At 44.7% G+C, this 23,004-nt stretch overlaps 1 protein-coding gene across 10 annotated transcripts in view; it reads right to left on the bottom strand.

The window, feature by feature from the left end:
• KCNJ15 (potassium voltage-gated channel subfamily J member 15) overlaps positions 1–23,004 on the bottom strand; it is a 47,414-nt gene that overhangs the window by 6,219 nt on the left and 18,191 nt on the right. For 3 of the 10 annotated variants that reach the window (XM_005670338.3, XM_021070979.1, XM_021070981.1), the window contains 2 exons: positions 14,143–14,269; positions 2,326–2,424 (listed from right to left, as the gene is read on the bottom strand). The gene's annotated coding sequence lies outside the window, so the exon portion shown is untranslated. The other 7 variants (XM_005670339.3, XM_021070982.1, XM_021070983.1 and 4 more) reach the window with 5 other exon arrangements.

Genomic DNA, 23,004 nt, shown 5'->3' with positions numbered 1-23,004 from the left:
GTGGCTCTGATCTAGCGTTGCTGTGGCTGTGGTGTAGGATGGCAGCTGTAGCTCCGATTCCACCCTGGCCTGGGAACCTCCATATGCTGCAGGTGTGTCCCTAAAAAGACAAAAAATAAATAAAACCAAGAGAATGAACAAAATCATCCAGGAAGCATGTGTAAAGTGGGAAGAAGTCTGAACATTAAGAGAACTATGTCCAGAAAGGGAGGAGAAAAAATCTTCTACTTGTAACATCACATTCACGTGCATCTACCCCATGGAATATTGTGAATATCTATATATGCAGCTATCGTGAATTTCCCATTATAGAAAATTTAAAGACAATTTGAGCCTAGGGTCAGTACTAACATACCTAAAACCTGCATCCATAAGATAATTCTTTATACAGCAAGAGAGAATGTTAATACACATTGTGTATGTATATTGCTTTTTTAGGGCCATACCACAGTATATGGAGGTTCCCAGGCTAGGGGTCGAATCGGAGCTGCAGCTGCCGGCCTACGCCAGAGCCACGGAAGTGCAGGATCTGAGCCGCCTCTGCGACCTACACCACAGCTCACAGCCTCGCCAGATCCTTAACCCACTGAGTGAGGCCAGGGACCAAACCCGAAACCCCATGGTTCCTAGTCAGATTCGTTAACCACTGAGCCATGTCAGAAACTCCCTTAATTCATATTTAAAAACCTTGGGTAGTACTCATAAAATTAAAAAAAAAATACTGTTTGGTATGGCATTCCTTGTAATAACAATTCATCGTATCCTCCAGTCCAATGATTAATTTGGAATCCATGACCTGTCTTAGTTCTTGATTACAAAGGAAAACAACCACAACCACACGTAGAGAGACTAATTAAGCTGTAGTCCTGGCTTGATCAATATGCAGGTTCTTCCCAGCCAAGGGGCATCAGTGACGAATACGAGGTGTGACCTTCAGGGATGGCACACACCTGCGGCCTCACTTCTCTTGAGCTAAGTGAAACCAGGGGACGAATCTAATTTAAAGAGCTAGGGAACAAGGAAATAAGTCCAGGCATCCAGCTTAGTAGCAGAACAGACCTACCTGGAAGAAGCAGTAGGCTCCCCGCCGAGCCCTGTGCTCACACACAGGAGAAGCTGAGTGTGAAGCCAGGCAGCATCTTACAGTGCCTGCCTGGTGGCTAAGATAAATACCCTTACACTCCTTGAAAAAGAGAATATGCGTGATTTACAGGGTAACTCTACCTGGTTGGTCTATTTTTTCCACCTCATTAGTATTTTAGGAATAATAATAAAACAATTTTCCCCCTTTAAAAAGGAACTGGTGGAACTGGTGTACAGTGTGATTCATGCGATAATCTGCTGTTAGAGCAGCGTCATCTCAAGAGAAGTTTCGAAAGGAATCCTCTGGGCAAATCCCTTCAGAGGAATCTGAAACTGTATCCATTAGAGGCTAACACCTGTTGAGGATGCAATGGACTTTTGAATTTTCCTGGTACCTTATTAAGAGTGTGTCATTTACTGATTGCCCCTAAAGAAATTTTTTTTTTCTTCTCGGAAGGGAGAATTACTTTTTCATTTTCATGGCCAAGAGGGGCCATCCGTTACTCAGAGTTTCTTTGACTAAGCCTATTCCGCTTATTTGGGGATCAATTTAGAAGAAAGGCACAGGGGATATAATTTAGTGTCAGCTCTGTCAGACCCTCAGCAGGATTTCTCAGTAATCCAGAGGAGAGCGACCAGGGCGAAAGTTTGGAAACATAACGCCAGGCTGGCATATGCGCAGATGCGTGGTCCAGCTCGGAACACAGGTGCTGCCAAAGACACATGCAGCTGGTGGACAAGTAACTGCCTGCGCTTAAAAGAAAAGAAAAGAAAAAACTGCTTGGGAAAGTGGATGCCATTCAACCCATTGAAAGAAAAACAGAGGCTTAAGTTTGCAAGCATGAGTGATACACAAGCAGAACTCTAAACGCAGCCTTCTGCCAGATTCTGGAAAACTTGGCCCTGCTTCTGTGAAGGCAGTGCCATGAAACTTCTGTTGTAACCTCTCTTAGGAAGGGGCAATGGGCCAGGTTTGGGGTGAGCTGGATCTTTTCCCTCTTTGTGCTGAAAGCTCTTATGCTGCCTTTCTGCCCATCCAGTGCTGGTGACCGTGACACCAAGGGCTGTCCGGGGGTGGCGGTCATAAATGGGGGAACGGGACCTAGAACCTCTGGGCAGGGGCGACAGGGTGTTGGGATTAGCGTCTTTCTGTGGAAAGGAATATGACTGGGGGGACCACACTTCAGGGGTAAATGCCCACCCCCTCCCTCTCAACACCCTGTGCCCTCAGCACTGCAGTACCTGGTCACTCACTCGGCAGCAGATGGCGTCTTCTTCCAGGCAGGTGGCACGTCCTCGCTCCCCTTCCCCCACCTGGCCACCATGGGACTCTGCTACTTCCTGAAAGAAAGAGGGACACGTGGCGTTCACAGGTGTTTACTAAGAAAGTGACGCAGGGAAACTGACCCTCACTGATTTCTCCCGAGGGCGAGGGCCTCAGCCTTCACCTTCCAATCCCCCGGTTCTCTGGCGTGGAGCCCAGCACAGATCAAGACTCGAGGCGTGTTTTAGGAATGAAACTGAAGCCCCAACCACAGCCCTCACTGTAGAATCCCCACCCCCAGGAGGGAACTGGAGAGTAACACACCCTGGAAAGAGTGGGTTAACTCACCCCCACTGAAGCCCACTCTCAACTGACCGGCAAACAGGGAGGCAGGAAGGGGAAATGCCGAGGAAGTAAACAGTGAGATTGGAAGGGAAGAGTCTAGAATATTTTTACCGCCTGTGGAAATGCATTATGACTGTTGACTCATAGAGCATGAGAGCTGAAAAGATTGTCAAAACCAAGGCACTTGACACATGTTTTTTCAAACGAGGCGACCTGGGAGTTGGCAGGGATCTGTCGGGGTCGCACAGAGTCCCCGGCAGAAAGAACGAGGTCCAGAGTCTTTGGACGCGGAGCCAGAGTCTTGTCCGTACACAATCCCTTTAAACCTCCAGAGTTAAAAGCAACCTGTTCTAAAGTCACTGGGTGCTTTTGCTACTTTTCTCAAATACTTCTTCCTAAACTGTAGTGCATATATCTCCTCACATTTTTATGTCTTATACCCAGAGGCATCTATAGACTTAACATTTCGGACCCACCAATTATTGTAAATAATTACAATCATTGCTCTTTTACCCTTAACAGTCCCAATTATCAGCCAGTGTGGCCTCCCTTACACACGGATTTTCCCTGTGTGCTCACAGTCTATTTGACGAATGGCCTCTACAGCATCGCTCTATGTTCTATCAAGACCTGATATCTCCTTCTTGGCACCTATTCATTTTTGCCTGTCTGCTTGATCATCTGCACTTCGTTATACGCTCTTAATTATAGTATTTCATTTATCAGCAAATGTCTTTAATGAAATTTACTTCACTGAACACTCTTATATCATATAATTTTATGTTACTGTTTTTTAATTTATTAAAAAAAATTTTTTTTTGGTCTTTTTATGGCTGCACCTGCTGCATATGGAGGTTCCCAGGCTAGGGGTGGAATTGGAGCTGTAGCCGCTGGCCTACACCGCAGCCACGAAATGAGGGATCCGAGCTGCGTCTGTGACCTACACCACAGCTCATGGCCACGCCAGATCCCCAACCTACTGAGTGAGGCCAGGGATTGAAACTGTGTCCTCATGGTTGATAGTGGGTTTGTTAATCACTGAGCCACGACGGGAACTCCCCATGTTCCTATTTTTTGCCACCTGTGACAATCTGCAGTTTACCTGGTTTCACTTTTAAAACATTAAGGGGCCCTAACAGTTTCCCACAAATTAAAAATGGAAAACATAATAAAAGATATTCTCTTCTAATTTCCTTGCTCTTAACAAGTAAGCAATATTATATACAAACCATTAGTTTTGTATATAATTGCATTTATTTCTATGGTTCTCACAAATGGGTTGGGATTGTAATTCTTAGAATGGCAATATCTTTATTGAAGTGAAGTCCTTGAAACTATTGAATGGAAGGATCCAAATTACTTTCTAAATATACCTGGCATGAAGTCACTTGGTGCTTATGCTGTGTAGCCTTCGTTTTCTGGAGATAAAGGGAAAAATAAAGAAACACATTTTGGAAACAGAACTAAACAGTAGGCACATTGAAAAAGATTCTCATTTATGGGAAGAACTGCACTTCCGGTGTTGGGACAAAGCAGTAAAAATGGAAAAAACGGAAAGGGTGTCCCCACCACCATCCTTGGTGGGGAGGGGGGAACGGGGAATTCTCTCCACGAAAGGGGATCTGATGAGAATGGAAGATCAAAGAAACGAACTACTGTGAGCTGGAGCACACTCTCCTGTCAGAGGGAAATCAACCCTAAATGGCCAGAAAACCCTTGACCAATTAGAAAGAAGACATATGCAAATAACAACCAAAAACAGAGTCAGGAGAGAGCCAGAAATGGTCCAAGATGGGAAAGATCCAGATAAATAATACTGACAGTAATAGCATAGATTCGGATACATGAGAATACCCATAAAGCTTCAGCTCACTAATAACAGTAATACTGCACCTGTGGCACATGGAGGTTCCCAGGCTAGGGGTTGAATCGGAGCTGTAGCCATCCGCCTACGCCACAGCCACAGCAACGTGGGATCCAAGCCGTGTCTGCGACCTACACCACAGCTCACGGCAACGCCGGATCCTTAACCCACTTAACCCACTGAGGGAGGCCAGGGATGGAACCCGCGACCTCATGGTTCCTAGTCGGACTCGTTAACCACTGAGCCATGACAGGAACGCCTGTGCTGCTCAGATTTTAACTGCATCAGAACTGCCTGGAAGGCTTGGGGTTTCTGATTCCGTCTGGGGTGGAGCCTAAAAACCTGCCTGTCTAAAAACATCCCAGGTGCTGCTGTTGCCCCAGGAACACATGTCAACGAGAACCACCGCCCTGGGATACAGATGTTGAATCCCATCCATAACTCAACAGCTTCTCCCCCTTGGTGAGTATCCTGTCCCCACTTCCCCTTAGCATTCCAAAATAACCCTGTTGCACGGAGACACAGAGAACATCTATTTGGTTCTTTTCAGAAAGGTCCAGTCTCCCCCTCCTTACAGATAAATGAGTACCAATGGCCCAGTGGTTGGCCCAAGTCTACGTATTAATTCGTATTAATTTGTTCTTCCTTTTATTTATTTAAAAAAATTTTTTGTTTGTCTTTTTAGGGACGTAACTGTGGCATATGGAAGTTCCCAGGCTACGGGATGAATGGAAGCTGTACCTGCCAGCCTACACCGCAGCCACAGCAACGCCAGATCTGAGCCAAGTCTGCACGCTACACCACAGCTCACGGCAACGCAGGGCCCTTAACCCACTGAGCAAGGCCAGAGATTAAATCCACGTCCTCATGGATACTAGTTGGGTTCATTACCACTGAGCCACAACAGGAACTCCTGTATTAATTTTTTAAAATAGGAATACATGGAGAATGGATCAAAACTGTAACACATTATTTATATTTATTCCACAAATATCATATACATATTGTTATAGAATATGCAAACATTATAAAATCTGTTCTATAATATTACAGTAAATATATAGATTTATAACACATTATTTATATTAAATATATGTTATAAAGCAACATAAATAATCTGTAGAAATATTAAACAAAATGAAGCACCAACAAGTCTTTAACTTTTGCAATAGATGTTCACCCACCACTTTTACTAGCCAACCTGAGATAATCCAGTCAACTTTCATGTGATGTTTAGTTAGGGGAAGAAACATCTGATTGAAGAACGACTTTTTTTTTTCTCCTAGTTAGCGCAACACTGACACCCTCTAAAAACTTAGAACTCTGGAGTTCCCATTGTGGCTCCGTGGAAACAAATCCGACCAGCATTCATGAGGATGCATGTTCGATCCCTGGCCTTGCTCAGTGGGTTAAGGATCCAGCGTAGCTGCGGCTGTGGTGTAGGCCAGCGAATGTAGCTCTGATTCAGCGCCTAGTTGGGAATCTCCATATGCCGCAGAGGCGGCCCTAGAAAGACTAAGGAAATAAAAATAAAAAATAAAAATTTAGAATACTTGAGTCAAATTTTAGAAGTTTCCAGTTTGTGTGCTCTGGGAAAGACTTCTGTGTTCCATGGTGGACTAACAAAGTCTATTCATTCAAAATATAAAATGTAAATGAATAAAATGTATTCAAATTATATTCATATATTCAAAGCCTATTCAAATTACTATTATATATATATATATATATATATTTTTTTTTTTTTTTTTTTTTTGCTTTTTTAAGGGAGGCACCTGCAGCATATGGAAGTTCCCAGGCTAGAGGTGGAGTCAGAGCTACAGCTGCCAGCCTACGCCACAGCTCATTGCTACACAGATCCTTAACCTACTAAGCAAGGCCATGGTTCAAACCCGTGTCCTCATGGATACTAGACAGGTTCGTTACCCCTGAGCCACAATGGGAACATCCCAAATTATTTTTGTAGAGAAATAATTTTGTAAAGGGAGGCAGCTGTTCCCTCAACCTGGAGTTTCTCAGTCCGGCTTCAGGTCATGTCATTCACGTACCTTCAAACAGGGTGGCGAAGCTTGGAAGAATAAAATCCAAAGCCAACCAGAACTCTGGACTTGGAGACCAAAATTAGAATTTTGAGGCATCTGACTTTAAAGCTCTGGCAAAACAGCTTCTTGTTTGTAGAAAATAATTGCTTACAAAGTTTTCTTGGATGTCAGATATTCCTGACCAAACTATCTTTTTTTTTTTTTTTTTTTGGTCTTTTATCTTTTTAGGGCAGCACCCGGGCCATTTGGAGGTTCCTAGGCTAGGGGTCTAATCAGAGCTGGAGGTGCCGGGCACAGCCACAGCCACAGCAACGCCAGATCCCAGCTGGGTCTTTGACCTACACCATAGCTCATGGCAATGCTGGATCCTTAACCCACTGAGTGAGGCCAGGAATCAAACCCGCGACCTCATGGATGCTAGTCGGGTTCGTTAATGACTGAGCCACGACGAGAACTCCCAAACCATGTTTTGATGATCTTTCTCTCTCTGCTACAAATACCTGGATGAAATGTCCCTTTAAGGGTACAACGGGTTTAAATATTAAGTCAAATAAAAAGCACTTCCCAGGAATGTATTTGGGGTTGACTGAACTCAAAAGGCTTAAAAATAATGGAAAATAAAGTCAGTGAGCCTTAGCTATATCCTTTCTTTGGATCCTGTGACTGTGGCCACAGAAACACATGTAGGGGGGAGGCGGGGTGGCGGCCTGGTTGGGCTGGTTGGGCGCTGGCCTCGTGCCCTCCTCCCCACCTGCTCTTCAAAGCAGCCTAAGACTTGCTTTGGTGGCTGGATTCCCTGTTCTTAATCCCCTTCTCAACTTTGTCAGTGTCAGCTGAGGACACGGATGGCTTTGCCCAGGTGGCCTCAGCACGGGACATGTTCATTAAAAGAGAGCAAGGTGGCCCCCGTTGACGCTCGGTGATTCCAAAGGGTGGCCCTTTGGTTTTACCGGCTGGGAACGTACTCTTGCCCTCTGCAAACCTGTTTTTTCTCTCGGGCCACTGAGGATCGAGGGTGGCTGGAAGAAGTGGTGGCATCGGGGCGGCTGTGGAGTTGGATATTTTTCTCTGTGAGGAGCGAGAGGCCCTGAGCGGAAGCTCCTGTCGAGATGAAGGCCCGTTTACAGCCTCGTTTCCTCTCTCCTAAGGACCCATGTTTTGAAGGCGTGGACTTGCAACCTCATGGGTCGAGCCCTGGTCATTTTTGGTTGCGTGGCCATTTGCTGCTTCCAGTGCCTTGCTGCCCCTCTCTGCGGGTCCCTCCATGAGAACCCTTCCCTGTGGGGGGGATGGGGGGCCAGACTTTCACCCCTCTGCGTCAGAGGTGGCCATGTGACTGCCTCGGCCAATGGCGTGTGAGCTGCCGGGACTGGGCAGAAGCATGGGAACCACGTGGTTCTGCCACCGCTCTCCGCTGAGGCTCAGGTTGGCCTGTTTCTTCCTCTGGACACACTTGGAGCTGAGGTACAGCTGGACCAAAACTGACTTGTAACCCGGCTGAGAAAAAACTCTTGTTGCCTTGCTGCATTTTTGCCATTGTCTGTTCCTGGGGCAAAACCTAGTGAAAGGCTCACCACAGCCATGCACTTACATATATTTTTGTATTTGAAGAGCATATGCCTCTTCTAAAAGGTACTGTATTTAAAGAAAACATATCAAGTCTTGACATATCCCTTTACGTCAACTACATATGTTGGTCTATGCTAAACAGTGACTAGAAAAAGAAAAACAAATCTCACAAGGTTTTGATGGGAAGAAAAGTCTCGCCTGATCCCCAAGGACAGCATAGAAAAGGTGAGTCATTCTTCTCCTTCAATTACTTCTAAATCAGCACTTAAATGTATCATGACAATTTTCCAGGGCAAGATGTAAGGGCCTTAGCTCCTTCTGTGGAGCGAGAAGCCCTTGGTTAAGCATCTGATGGCCTCAGGGTCTGTAATGACAAATACACATTATGTCGTCCAGAGTCTTCATTTAGGATGGGGACCAGGCCCTTTTCAAAGCAAGGACAGGCAGAATTCTCTTTTGTCCTTCTCTTTACCTTGTGAGGAAAGTATTTTCTAGACTGTCTAAATGAGGAAACTAAGCTTAGGGAGATTAGACACTTGACATACATGTTCATACAGTTAAGAGACAGACCACCTCACTGGCAAACCAGATGTGCCTGTCTCCACACCTGTGCTCCTACCTAACCTCTGTGCACCTCTGTTATCAAAACTAACTCAGCATCACTTCTCCTGATGCAGTTTAAAGGCGGCGTAAAATCAGTTGCTGCTCGTTAGATATTAGCAGCCCTCCTAGGATAAATAGCTGTCATCAATTTTTTACTTATATAAGGTGCCCAGTATTAATTTAACTCACACTCAGCTTCTGAAAGAGGTCATACAATGATTCCTGTCTTCCAGGTAATGAAACTGAGGTAGCACACGGTCTGTTTGAGTCTGTAATCCTTGTCATCTCTATAACACAAGCTCTCCAACTTCCGTGAGCGTCAGAATCACCCTGAGGTCTTGGAATACACACGGCTGGGCCCCGGTGTCTCTGATTCAGCTGGTCTGGAGTAGAGCCTGGGGATATGCATTCCTAAAAAGTTCCCCAGAGACGCTGAGGCAGCCAGTGCTGAGACCACACCTGGAACACCGCTTCACCACTTAGAGTTCCATAGAGCATATGGGAAATTCACAAGCACATAAGCTGGGTTGCCTAGAAGTGCAGTCTCATTACTTTCTCTCTTTTTTTTTCCGGCTTTTTTAGGGCCACATGTGCAGCACATGGAAGTTCCCAGGCTAGGGGTTAAATCGGAGCTTCAGCTGCCAGCCTACACCACAGCCACAGCAACGCTAGATCAGAGCCATGTCTACAACCTACACCACAGCTCCCGGCAACACTGATCCTTAACCCACTGAGTGAGGCCAGGGATCGAACCCACATCCTCGTGGATATGAGTCGGGTTCGTTATCACTGAGCCACAATGGGAACGCCTCAATCTCATTACTTCCAAGCAAAAGAACACACCCTTTGGTGTGAGGAGGAAGAGAAAGTCAATGGGACCAAATATACAAATATGGCAGCTGCCGGGTGGAGTTTTCGGTTTACAGGGAACCGTGTCCTGGGCAATAGACGCTCAGGTGAATTGTCCTGAGGGGACAAATCAAAATGGGAAAAGGAAAGCAATTGGCTTAAAATTGCTCCAAGTGGTCTTCCTTGGATGGTGGGTATAGTTCTGGACTAGCTTTCGGGGTTCACTGGCTAAGAACATCAGAGGCTGGAGGGAAGATTCTGGATTTTAAGGCTGAGAGAGCTGAAGCTGGATGGACCTTAGCCTTCAGTGCTCTGAGTGTACGGTGCAGGCGTTCCACAAATAAAGTGATTTGTGGCCAGGGAATGTGGGGGAGATTTGCCCACCCAGCCCCAAGCATCCCACTGTCTCCACCCACTGGAGACTCACACTGCCCATATTGGGTATTACAGGGTCCAAGGTGTTCTACAGCCAAGAAACATGCTTAACTCTGTAAATCTGGCGTGTACCTGATGCTGGGGACACTCCAAGGAGTGCTGATCAGGTTTAAACTTTGCACTTTACATCTGGGGAGAAAGAAGATCAGAAACGTTGGGTGATTTGTTCTGGGTCACTGAGCCAGCAGCAGGAATAGGGCTGGAAACACGCCTTTGTGCATGTAAGTTTGTTTGATGGGGAAATATAACTCTTTGTGGTCATGAACTATCTTAAGATGTGCTATCCATTAGGGGACCCTGGAGACAGGGCAGCCTGTAATAGAAGGGTGTAGCATCAGAATCACTTAGAAATGTTCATCAGAAAATGCCAGCTCTGGGGTCCCACACCCCAGCCACTGAATCAGAACCAGTGTCTTTAAAATACCCAGCTTCCAAAAGGATCATGTGGCTAGAGGCGTCAGTGAAGGCTTGGGAACCTGGCAAGGTCTATCTTTGGCCTTACTGGAAAAGCAACAAGTGCTTTTTTAAAGACCTAGCCCTCGTTTTACATTGCATGTGAGCATCTAACCATCCACGTTGCCTCTGTGGTACACGACTTAGCCTTGTCCCTATCCTTCCCTTCCATAATTATTCTTTCCAATTCCATAAGTAACTAAAAACTTTCCCATCTCTTCGTGTGGTTTGCATCATTTATATCCTTTACTCCTCGACGGAGATTCTTTTTCAACTTGGTTCATTCTGTAGAACATCAACCTTTCTTTCGGCAAAGACAAGTTTAAACAGATACTGGCTTCGCTAGGAGGCTCCTTTTCCATTTTCCATGGCAAAGAATCTGAGCCCTGGAATCAGGGTATCATTTGCTGAATGTTTTTGTAAAGACAGTTTAATTTCAGCCCCTTTATTTGGGAGAGAGCTGGCGAACCCAAATAAAACATTATACATCTGTCTGTTGTTACGCGTGACCAACTGCAGCTGAACATTATTACTTAATAACAGCTAACTTTCCTATAGACTAAGAATGTGCAGCCGCTCAAAAGCAGATGGAAATTTCCTTTGGTTTACCATCCGCGGTCTCTCCGTGCTCCAACATGTGAAGAACTTGGGTCATAAGCATATTCTCCCCTCTAATCACAGCATGGCTTGGACATGCATTGTTGCAGGATGACTGGGAAAACAGGAAAATTTATGTCTGGGGGCGGCGGGGGCGGGGGGAGAGACAAAAAAAAAAAAGAAAAACAAGGCGGATTGGATTGCATTTGCCTGCCTCCCTAAGGCTCTGCCCCCAGTGTTCCCTCCAGGGAAGCAATTTAACTAGCTCGTGGAATCTTACTTACTATTCTCGTCTGGATGCATTCAAATGTCACACAGACAAGACGGCTCTGGATGGCCCCTTATTTAGATAAGGCGAAAAAAATGTGAAGCGTCTGGGTTTGTCTGATCAGAACCCGAATAAGTCAGAACGGGAGGCATCTGTCTTGGCAGGAGGTTCTTGCAGAGAAGCAAGTATTTTATTTAGGGCATTCGATTTAGTGCAACGTCAAACAGGGCATTTCAAAGAGGAAGAAAGAAATGGAAAGCAAGCGAGAAAAGTCGTTTTCTTAAACCCCCATCTCTCTGCTGAAAAGTTGCCGGAGAACCAATCACTGCATTTTTATAATGCATCCGCCTACAACTGGCGACACTCAAAGTTTCCCCCAGATAAATCTCTCACTCATTAAGACCTTGGACCCACCGCCTGTAACCACCACCTCTATCTTTTCTTGTCTCACATTTATACTATTTTTTGCTAGGATGAAGGCATAGAAATATAGAAAGAGTAGCACATTCTAAATATACGCACCGGTTTCAGGGTGGCTTGCTTCTCTGGCTTCATGCCGACTTATTTTTTTTCCATTTACGATGCATGTGAAAGTGTTGGCCTCTACCAATTGATGACTAATGGACTTTGGGGTGATTCACCTGATACGAGGGCGGAATTCTTCCTTGTGATGGTTTCTGTGCCCCTTATTTTCACAAGTGGAATCTCATCCCAGTCAAAGGAAATTATGACTTTTGCTTCATTTTGGAACCAAGTTATTTAACGGTGGGGTGTGTGTCAAAAGGTTTTGAAATTCAGTTTCCCTGTCAGTCTAAACTTTGACCACATGTCTCTGATATAGAAACTGGATATCACGGGATTTCGGGGGAATGCACTTGACACCGAAATTCTTGGATGGTGGTCAATTTAAATTTCCAAGGTGCCTGCTCGTCCCAAAGTTGAAACCATACATGTTTACGATTGTTGGATGACAATAAGAACATTTCAAACTTCAAAATACCTTCACAGTTAAAGTCTGAGACCTTTGGCAGCTGACTAGTTTCCATCAGTAAACCGTGTAAGAGAATAACGTTCTGACCATCTCTAGGTAATTAGTTGGGAGAGGTTGGCCCCATTCTGTTTTTAGGGTCACCAGGTAAAATACAAAACGTTGAGTTCAAACTAAATTTCAGGTAGACAACAAATAATTTTTAGGTTACGTATGTCCCAGGCAATATTTGATATATACTTATACTCAAAATTATTCATTGTTCACTTGAACTTCCTATCTATGTACTATATAGATACAGTACAAAGGAGTCCCATATTTTTATTTGCTAAATGGCATCCCTAAGGGGAAGCAAATGTATTCTGAAGAGTAGCTGAGGAAAAAACCCTCAAAGACAAGGTTCAATGTACAGGCAACTGTCTTGGAAAAACAGCAACCCGGATTTTCCCAGGACTAGGAATCCCGGAAACAAATGGAACTACTGTGGGATGACAATGCAGCTTTTTCACGCGTGGTGCCCCAGAGCGTGTCAGGAAGTCTAGGAAATCTCATCTCATTCGTCATATTTTAGCTTGGGGATTCGTAAGCATTTTTGTGCTATGATCCTTTCTGGCAGACAGGTAAGACCTAGGACTGCCTTCTCAGAATGTGTTTACCTAGATCAAAATACAATAAACAGGACTACAAAAGACACCGGTAATGTTAAAATGCACTCATTAAAATGTGTTAAAAGCACAAAGGCGCTTCTCTTTCAAGTGCTAATTAGGAAGAGCTAGCGTTTCGAAAGGGTGGTGAGCAGAAAGGCTATTTCAAGATCTCTGAAGCAACCACTTGTTGAAATACTGTGATTTCCACTCTGACAAAGTCACAATTGGGGCCAACATGAGGGCCGTGTATGACACGTTCATAGTTTTTTAAAAAAAGGTCTAACTTTGCGGTAGAGGTGGTAGAGGGAAAAAAAAGTCCTTTCCTCCACCCCTCCCCCTCCCCCTGTCCTGGGTCATGGACCCTCCCGAATTCTGCTCCTCATCTCTCCAGGCTCCCCGGACCTGAGTGTAAATCCTGCCGGGGGTGAATTTTCCACACGCAGTAAGTGAGGAATTACACGCAATGATTCTGATGACGTCACAGACCTAGGCCAATCTATTGACTCTGTTGATTGATTTCCCTATAAACTCTCTCCTGCCGTCCTTAACAATCAGCCTTTCACATACTGTTTCTTCTGGAAGAATAGTCCAGGGCTTAACAGAATCGCAGTTGCCCGCCTTGCCAGTAGGACCTCACTGCGGGCGCTAGTGTGGATCATGAGATGGCCACCATGCCCGCTGGAGCTCCTGTCCCTGCAGCAACCGTGCCCACGGGGGCATCCTTCCAACACCCCGGCCCCTGGAAGGAATGGTACGGTTTCTTCTCACATAGAAACAAAGGAGGAAACAGCAGCTCAGATACCTACGCAATCCTCTGACCTCACAGCCTCCCGGGCTGGTTTCTCAGAACTGTGAAGCTGGATTTTTTTTACAGTGAATACTCTATTCAGTTGCATGCAACTTTATATTACCGAGGTTTCATCACAACTCTTACTACGGAGAAGGAAGGCTTACTCATCTTTAGAGGGCTGATGCAGACAGCATACTCCCCTTTGTAATAAATCCTCCAGCAGCCTCCACTGCTGACAGGTTAAATCCTGAACACCTTTGCAAAGCAAAAGGCTCCTCTTAAGCCCTGGCTCTCGCTCCCTCTTCAGCTTTGTGCCTTTGGGATTTAGTCTGGGTGCGTACTTGCCTTTTCCCGACCGTGCTCATGGCTCCATGACGGGCAGCTGGTCCTCGTGTAGGGTGTTCCTCCTTTTCCTTCTCTGTCAACTCTCACCTGTTCTTCAAAGGTCAGGTTGAATATTACCTCCTCTGTACTTAAAAAAAAATTAAACACTTCTTCAGAGGCAGTGTAGTGTAAAGGTTAAGAGTACAGGGACCTGCTTCTGTTAATAGCTGCTGTGTGACTTTCAACAACTTACTTAACCCCTCTGAGACTCAGTTTTCTTAACTGCCCACTGGTGCTATTCATCACGCCCCCGTTTGTGAGCGGGTGGTGTGAAGTTAAAATACAGAAAGTGGCATAAAATTCTTCCCATTTACACGAATAATTATATAAGAGTTAGCTGTGGTCATTATATGTTTATAATAAACAGGATGCACAAAATATGACTTACCCAAAGGAAATCATATTTACTACAGGTGACAGAAAGTTCTTCTATGTCACTTGTTCCCCAAACAGTGACATTTATAAATATACAATTCAAAAAAAAAAAAAAAAGTTAAAGCTGAAAAAACTTGGAGATGGTTTCAGCAATTATACATTCATTTGTTTTGCAAGAGTTTCTCAAGCACCTGCCAGGGGCTGTACTGCACAGGGGCCTGGAGAGTCAGCAGGAAAAACACTGACTTGGTCCTCACTTTCATGCAGTTTAAAATAGAGCAGGGAAGGCTTGACGATGCATACCCAAAGCTAAAACTATTTATTTATAATTGTTGACCCAGTAAATTTCTAAGAATTCATAGGAATATGCATAAGGATTATATACAAGGGTGTTCTCTACATTTGTCATAAAATTAAAACCTCCAAACCAACGTGGATCACCAACAATACAGAAATGATTTTACACTTATAAAATATTTATAAGCTGAAATATTATGTAGTCTTTACAAGTCATGGCAAAATACTAAACATGTTAAGATTTTAAAAGGCATTCAATAAAGCTGAAAATGCAGGGTAAAATGCTCTCTTTTTCTCTTTCTAGGTAAGATTAAAATGAAATGTCCTAAAATGTTAACAGCAATTATCTCTTCAAAGGAAAACAAAATTAGGAAAGTTGTTTTTTTTTTTTTTTTTTTTTTTTTTACCAGACTTTCCATTTTTATGCAGTTAATCTGAAAATTCAATTTCCCTACACAGACCATTCCCAAACATTCCAGATTTTACTGTAAATGAGAAGTACTTACTGTGCTCAACTGAGAAACTTTCCACACGCTGTCACGGCCAAACCATATGAAATAATTTACTCTCAGAGTCGTTTCAATCGTACAAATCTGAGAGCTGACTGCTCAGTAAGGGTTTAGAATTATTATTTCATGTCAATTTAAATGTTCTCATTTAATTGACTGAAAAAAGTTTGCACTTCAGCCAAGAGGAATGCTGATAAAGCAGGTTTCCTGCCCAAAGCCTTTGCTCAGGCAGGTCCCTTTACCTCCCTTCCTTCTCTGTGCCCTATGCCCTGAGGAAAACTCCTATTAATCCCTCAAGGCCCAACTCAAATATCACCTCCTCCAGCTTCCAGGAAGAGTTCCTCTTGTTCCTCTCTTCTGCCTTTTGCAAGAAGTCCACACCTCATGGTAACATGTGCGTGGCTGTAATCATCTGTTTTGAAACTTCTTTTCCTCTTCAGATCAAGCTCTGTGGGCGAGAGATCAATTTGTCTTCTCGCCCTAATGCCAGTGCAAGGCCTGCCACTTGGTAGGAATGTAATGCCTGAGGGAGGAACAGGTGGGCTGAGATGCTCTTCAAGTGAATTTAGAACAGTCCAGATTCAGTGACTGATGGAGCTCGTGCCAAGATCACGGATGTGATGTTTGAGGTCAGAGGGAAAGCTGGTTCTAAACTAGGCGCGTCAGAGAGGAGAGGAGGCTAAATACGTCATTGACTTAAACAACCGAACTAGACCTATTTTGTTTCATAGCACAAAGAATAGCCTACAATGGTTTACTTTGGAGGGAAAATGAGTTTTCCTTTTTTTAACCTGATGAAATCAAGAAGCACTAAATATAAATGCATATACTGGGCATATGGCTTTACCTATGGGAGGCATAAAGATATTCAGCTTAGCCCAACAAATTCCTTCCTTCCTTCCTTCCTTCTTTTTTTTTTGGCTGCCCTGGGGTGGCATATGGAGCTCCCCAGGCCAGGGATCAGATCCCAGCCGTAGTCTCCACCTAATCTGCAGCTGCAGCAACACCAGATCCTTAACCCACTGTGCCAGGCCAGGGATTGAACCTGCATCCCAGCACTCCCAAGATGCCACCGATCCTGGTGCATCACTTTCTATGTGTGTTTTGTGATCCACTAAACCTTAGGCACACTGACTGTCATATATAAAGTGTCCTAAGAACCCCTTCGGCTATTAGCTTCCTTGAAGTGGGGGCCTCCAGTGTATTGTAACCCAGTAATCTAAGAAGACACAGTAATGAAGTAATAGAATTATTCAAATTTAGCTTCAGATTTATCCTTTGAAACAATTGTATTTTGTGCATATTGAAAAATGTACATCAGATATTAGTAAAGGATACATGGACACAGAAGACAGACTGGTGGTTGCCAAGGGGGAGGGAGAGGGAGTGGGATGGCTGGGGAGTTTGGGGTTGGTAGGTGCAAATTATTCCATTTAGAATGGATAAGCAATGAGGTCCTGCTGTACAGCACAGGGAACTCTATACAATCTCCTGGGATAGACCATGAGGGAAGATAATCAGGAAAAGAATATATATAAATATATGATTGGGTCACTGTGCTATACAGCAGAAAATGACAACACTGTAAATCAACTATACTCTAATAAAATTTTTTAAAAAGTTTATATATTTATAAATGGTGCTTATATGGCCCAAAGTGTTCGTGTGTGCGTGTGTGTGTAGGGGGATTGTATATTTTTGAATCCATTGCTTTATACCAATGCTTATTTAAACTTAAATGGGCAGGCATGTTCCCCAGGGATTGTGTTAAAATGCAGATTCTGATTGCGGCCCGGGCTGAGGCCTGAGAATTTGCATTTTTGCTTTTTCTTTTTGCTTTTTGTTTTTTAGGGCCTCAGCCACAGCATGTGGAAGTTCCCAGCCTAGGGGTTGAATTGGAGCTGCAGCTGCAGGCCTATGCCCCAGCCATAGCAATGCCAGATCTGAGCCATGCCTTCGACCTACTGCAGCTCATGGCAACACCAGATCCTTAACGCACTGAGCGAGGCTGGGGATTGAACCTGCATCCTTATGGATACCAGTTGAATTTGTAACCTGCTGAGCCACAATGGGAACTCCCCAAAATTTGTATTGCCAACAAGTTTCCAGGTGATGGGATGCTGAGGCTGGAGGAAGCTACACTTTGGGTTGCAGTCAGTCTTTGGCAGCTCTGGTTTCTCCTCTGCCCCACCCAGCATGGAACACGAGAGGTGGTTCCAGTAACTCTGTTCTCCTGTCCCCCACGAGTGGCCATAACTAGGGCTACTCTAGATTGTAGGAGAGAAGGTAACTCATTCCAAGCAAAGGAAGCTCTGGGGCCACAAAAGTTGACCCCTCACAGAGCGCTCTGGAGAAGGCCAGGCATGTGGCTTTACCTACGGGAGAAAGTTCAAGGACACTAGCTGACTTTGTTTAAAAAAAAAGAAAAAGAAAAAGAAAAAAAGAAGAAGGTTCTGTTTATAAATCACCGTCCAATATTACAAAACAGTCCTGTAGTCAGCAATTCTTTTCCACTGCTTGGCTTGTATCTGGAAACTTCCTTTATGAGAAGCACAGCTGGAAACCAAGGTCTTGACCACTCCCGATGGTCAAAGATCCTGTGGCGCTAACTTTAAGTAGAAGGGAGCTAAATCAGGAGTTTCTGACTGACAAGGGCCACCTCCAGGTAGCCTCACCCTATTGGGCCCCTGACGTGGGGAGTCAGTGGGTTACAAATGCTCTTTGTCCAAAGGAAGAGAAGAAAAATAACACACACACAGCCCCCAATGAATATTTATGCGTGAATACACACACACACACACACAAACACAAACACATTATTGACAGATGAGATGTTTCTCTGAATTCACAAAGTCTACCCAGGAATCCATGTTTGTGTGTCCCATACAACTTTTGAAAGACTCCTTTGGTCTAATTTGAACCACATGCTGTAGCTTAATTTCTGAGCTGGTCTACGACGCCACAGAGTTTGCAAATGCATTTTCAAATACCGAATATCTCCTATAGTATAAGATTGGTGTCAATCAAAAAGCGAGGTATAGTTGAACTAGAGGGGTTCCAGTCTTGGCCCAGTGGTAATAAACCCAACTAGTACCCATAAGGGTTCAATCCCTGGCCTTGCTCAGTGGGTTGAGGATCCGTTGCCATGAGATGTAGGTCACAGACATGACCCGGATCCCTTGTTGCTGTGGCTGTGGCGTAGGCTGGCAGCTGCAGCTCTAATTTGACCCCTAGCCTGGGAACTTCCATATGCCATGGGTGCGGCAATAAAATAAAATATAATAAAATAAAAAATATAACACATAGTCTCAATTATTTAAAAAATATTTAATTGAACTAGAAAGACACTTCCTCTGACCCTAGGCCCACCGTCCACATCAAGGTAACTCAAGCCCAACGGGACTCAGCCTCTAACCACCTCAATCCCCAAGAACACGTGTTCAAGATTAACAAGGACAATGGAAGCAAGAGGATGGAAGAGGAAATTCCAAGGGGCCCTGAAGATGGCCACGTTAGATGAATTGGCTCCTGGATTTAGAGCTAGTTGGCCAATTCTGAATGCTTTATCATGGATCTCTCTTCAGTCCTATTTTTAGCTGTGAGATTCCATTTTCAGGGGGTGAAATTGGGAACAGGATCCTGGTTGAAATACCTGGGCAGAAACTGCTTATCTGTTCTGTGTGCCATTCTTTGTTTCCTCTTGACCACTGGTAACAAGACTTGTGAAATGAGAAAGGCCAAGACGTCTGTCTTGGGTTTGGGGGAGAGACAAGGAGTCGGGCTATGGAGAAAGCCTTGTATCCCAAAGCCAAGCTTCGAGGAATAAGATCGGTTGGGGTGGAGAAGGAGGAAAGAAATGACACTCTGTCCCCTTTTCCTCTGTGGCTGTGTGAGGACTCTTCAACCCACGGGAAGAAGTCCCTGCCACCACTCTGCTCCATCAGAGGCACTAACAGCTCAGCCAGTGGGCAAATCCCTCCCTTACTTGACACTTCCTCAGCTTTTCAAACTGTTTCTACGCTGTTCTCCCACTTTCTCCTTATTTTCTGGCCCTTTTCCAGTTTCATTTTAGACTCCTCCTCTTCTACCAGCTCTTTAAAATGCCATTTTCCCCAAGGCTCCACATTCCAAATCATCATCTTCTCCCTGAACATACTGCGGTATCCACTCCCATGGCATGAGATGCCACTTTTTTTTTTTTTTTCCTGTTTGGCCACACCCATGGCATGCAGAAGTTCCCAGGCCAGGGACTGAACCCGAGCCACGGCAGTGACAATGATGAATCCTTAACCATTCCCACCAGGGAATGCCAAGAGATGCCAGCTTTATTGTTCAGGAAGCCCAGACCTGGTTTCTCCCTCCTAGATCCTCCTGGAATGTCACTGCAAGTTGGTGAATGGAGACTGGGTCGAATCTGATTGCTCACAGCTTAGCTTCGTTATCCATTGCAGGTGAGCTCCCCAGTTCCTGTAGACCCTCAGGCCCTGAAAGATACTGACTCCCCCTAGTGTATCGCAACACCCCTTGAAACTGTTCCCTCTTCCTTCTCTTCCTGCTACTTCCTTGGTTCAGAGGCACGCACTTTCTTCATGGAATGTAGCAAGTTGTCCTCTATCTAAAGCATCTCCTGTAGGGCAAGCTCAGTGATCTCTCTAAAGCCTTTCTCAGCTGCCCAGCCCAGTGATATCCCTACCCCCATCACCTACAAGCCAAAGCCTCAGCTCCTGACCTTGTGATCATGGCATGTGAGCACCAGCCACCCTGCAGCCAGCAACTGGCTGAATGACCTTCAGTGGACCAAACGGGTTGGTCCTCTATTGATGGATTCAATGCACTGAAACATCTCAGGCTATCTGCATAAAACCTTCTTCCTTTCTTTACTTGCTTTCTCTTGTCTAGTTCTTGAGACTAGGTAGGTGCTTTCCTTACCTGTTCTCATGGGTTAGGAGTTTTCCCTAAATTCTTCCCTGTGCTATTGTCTCTCGGGCTATTTATCTCAGTATAGCAGAATTTGTTTACTTGTGTTTATCTAATATCACTAACAACTACCTATGCAGAGAACATTGGTGATCAGCTCTGTGTCAGCAGTTCATATATTTTAACTCTGAACACAGAGAAACTCTGGTAAAACTCTGGTCAAAATAAGTAAACGGAGTCTCAGATAAGGTAAAGAGTTTGCTTAAAGTCTCACCACTCATCAGAAGTGGTGACAATATTTAGATCCAGGTCTCTATGACTCAAAAGCCAGCTTGTTATCCATCACGCCCCACAGCCTCTTCTTGGAACGTGAGCTGCCATACCTTACCTGGTATATGTTATGCTTAGGCTCTAGCAGAGGCTGAGTATTGGTGAATGTATGCGTAAGTGAATGAATGTAGGGACCCAAAGGGAGCTTGGAAACTTCCAGTTCTGGAAAAGCAGTCTGGGGTCTCAAAAACACAACAATCCTACATATTGGTTATATTGATGAGCTGAGTGGAGTGAACTTTGACTCAGTCCCCTATGACACACACAACTGTTTATTGATGGAAGACACAGGTGGTATTGTGCCTACAAAGTCAGTGTTCCCTAGAGGTGTCTTGCATGGCGCTGCCTGCAACTCTCACCCCGAACTGCTCCTTGTCCTGTGTTATGCGTGCCTGTGAGTGGCTCCATAGATGCTGGAGTGTGCCTCCCCTCCCCCTTCCTTCATGACCACAGCCACATGGTGTCCAGTTTGATCTCCTTAATAACTTTTGTCCTTGCCCCTTGCCCCTCTGCCCTTTCATGGCTTGACCTTGCTCACTGCAGCCTTGGCTCCTCCTGACCCCTCTCCTGTCTGACTCCCTTTCAGAGCCAATCTTTCTTACCCCAAAAATAACCTTTCAAAAACTTGAACTTGTCCATGTCAGTTCCCTGGGCCAGCCCTCAAATTGTTCTTCAGATCTCACTGTTATCCTACTTCCAAGTCTTCTGGCTGCCATGTTGGTCCCATCTCTGGACGTCCTCTCCATTGTCCACGCTTCAACAATGATGAGCTGCTTTCGCTTCGCTGCACACTGCACGTCTAATGTCCCCCTTTTCTACCAATGTCCTCCTGCTCGAAAAGCCCATTCTAGTTCCAGACCTTTTAATTGTCCTCATGGTGCCTCCCCTGGCTCACTTCCCCCCTCCAATGGTCATTGAAGAACCTGCTGTAAAGTATAATATCAAAGTTCTCTGAGAGCAGGGGTTGGGCCGTGTTCATTGTTGAACCTGTAGTAACCCAGGACCTGGCACACATACATGCTCACACAGAGATACTCATTCTCCATAAATGAATCAACAAATAAGTAAATAAAGGGATTAATAATCCACAGATTAATGAATCAATGTCAAGGACTTTGCCCAAAATATGTGTGCGGTTTTGATGCATTTATCATCACATGTGAAGTTTTCTAAATGCTTCTTTGAAGTGATCTATAGCTGCACATTGTTCTCTCTCTGGGAAATGAGCTCCCCTGGTGTTGAAATCCTCTGGATTAAAAACACTTCCTTTTATCTGTCCTGACTCAGATGTTCCCGGAAGCTGGGCTAACCCCTTTCTAGTTCACTCAGTTGGTGGCTCTTAGGCTGTGATTCACGCATGTCCTCAAAGAGTACACAGATGTTCAGATATGGCTTTCTCCCCGAGAATGGTTTGCTTCTTAGAGTGTGATGAATTCCTTGATGGATTAGAGGTTTCCACTGGAGAAGCACAATTACTTCCACATGTTCACTGGTTCATCACTTGTTTAATTCTGCACCTTTCTCTCCCACAGCTGGCCTGGAAATTATTGCAGGGTTCTATTTGACTTTCTTCATTTGCTAGCTATTTTCTCAGTGGCATCTTGATGAGGCCCAAAGACTTAACTTGAAGGCCATGGCAAGGTTGAGAGGGAAGGAAGAAAGGCTGCTGGATCTGTAGGATGGGCAGACCTTCCAATCCCCTTTTCCTCCCTAGTCCTTCCCATCAGCTGTCAAACCATCACATTCAATCCCTGGGATTTGCTTATTAAAATCAAAGGGGCTAAGTGTTGTTTGGGGCTGTCCATTACTACCTTCTAGTCATGAGAGATGGGACCTAGTTTCTAATATGCTATTCCTATTACCATTTAAACGGAACTATGGGATTTGCGGCAACATAGATGGACTTAGAGATGATCATAAGTGAAGTGAGTCGGGAAGAAAAAGACAAATACCATGTGATATCACTTATATGTGGAATCTAAAATAGGACACAGATGAACACATCTATGAAACAGAAACAGACTCCCAGACACAGAGAGCAGACTTGTGTGGCCAATGCGGAAGGGGTAGGGGAGAGAAGGATTAAGAGTTTGGGACTGGCAGGTGCACATTAGTATATGTAAGATAGATAAGCAACGAGGGTCTACTGTATAGTACAGGGAACGATATTCACTATCCTGTGATCGACCACGATGGAAAACAAGATGAAACAGAATATATATGCGTGAATAACTGCGTCGCTTTGCCATACATCGGAAATGAACACAACATGATGAACCAACTACACTTCAATAAAATTTTTAAAAAATAAAATCAGCTATGGAACGGATGGTTGAAGGAAATTATAAAACTCACACATAGCTTAGAACTGAAAGCCGTGACGTGAGTCTTTGAA

This window comes from Sus scrofa, chromosome 13 (genome assembly GCF_000003025.6).
Source record: "Sus scrofa isolate TJ Tabasco breed Duroc chromosome 13, Sscrofa11.1, whole genome shotgun sequence".
NCBI classification, from domain to species: Eukaryota; Metazoa; Chordata; class Mammalia; order Artiodactyla; family Suidae; genus Sus; species Sus scrofa.
Note: the sequence above shows the minus strand (reverse complement) of the source record. Positions and strands in the feature narration are given on the sequence as shown.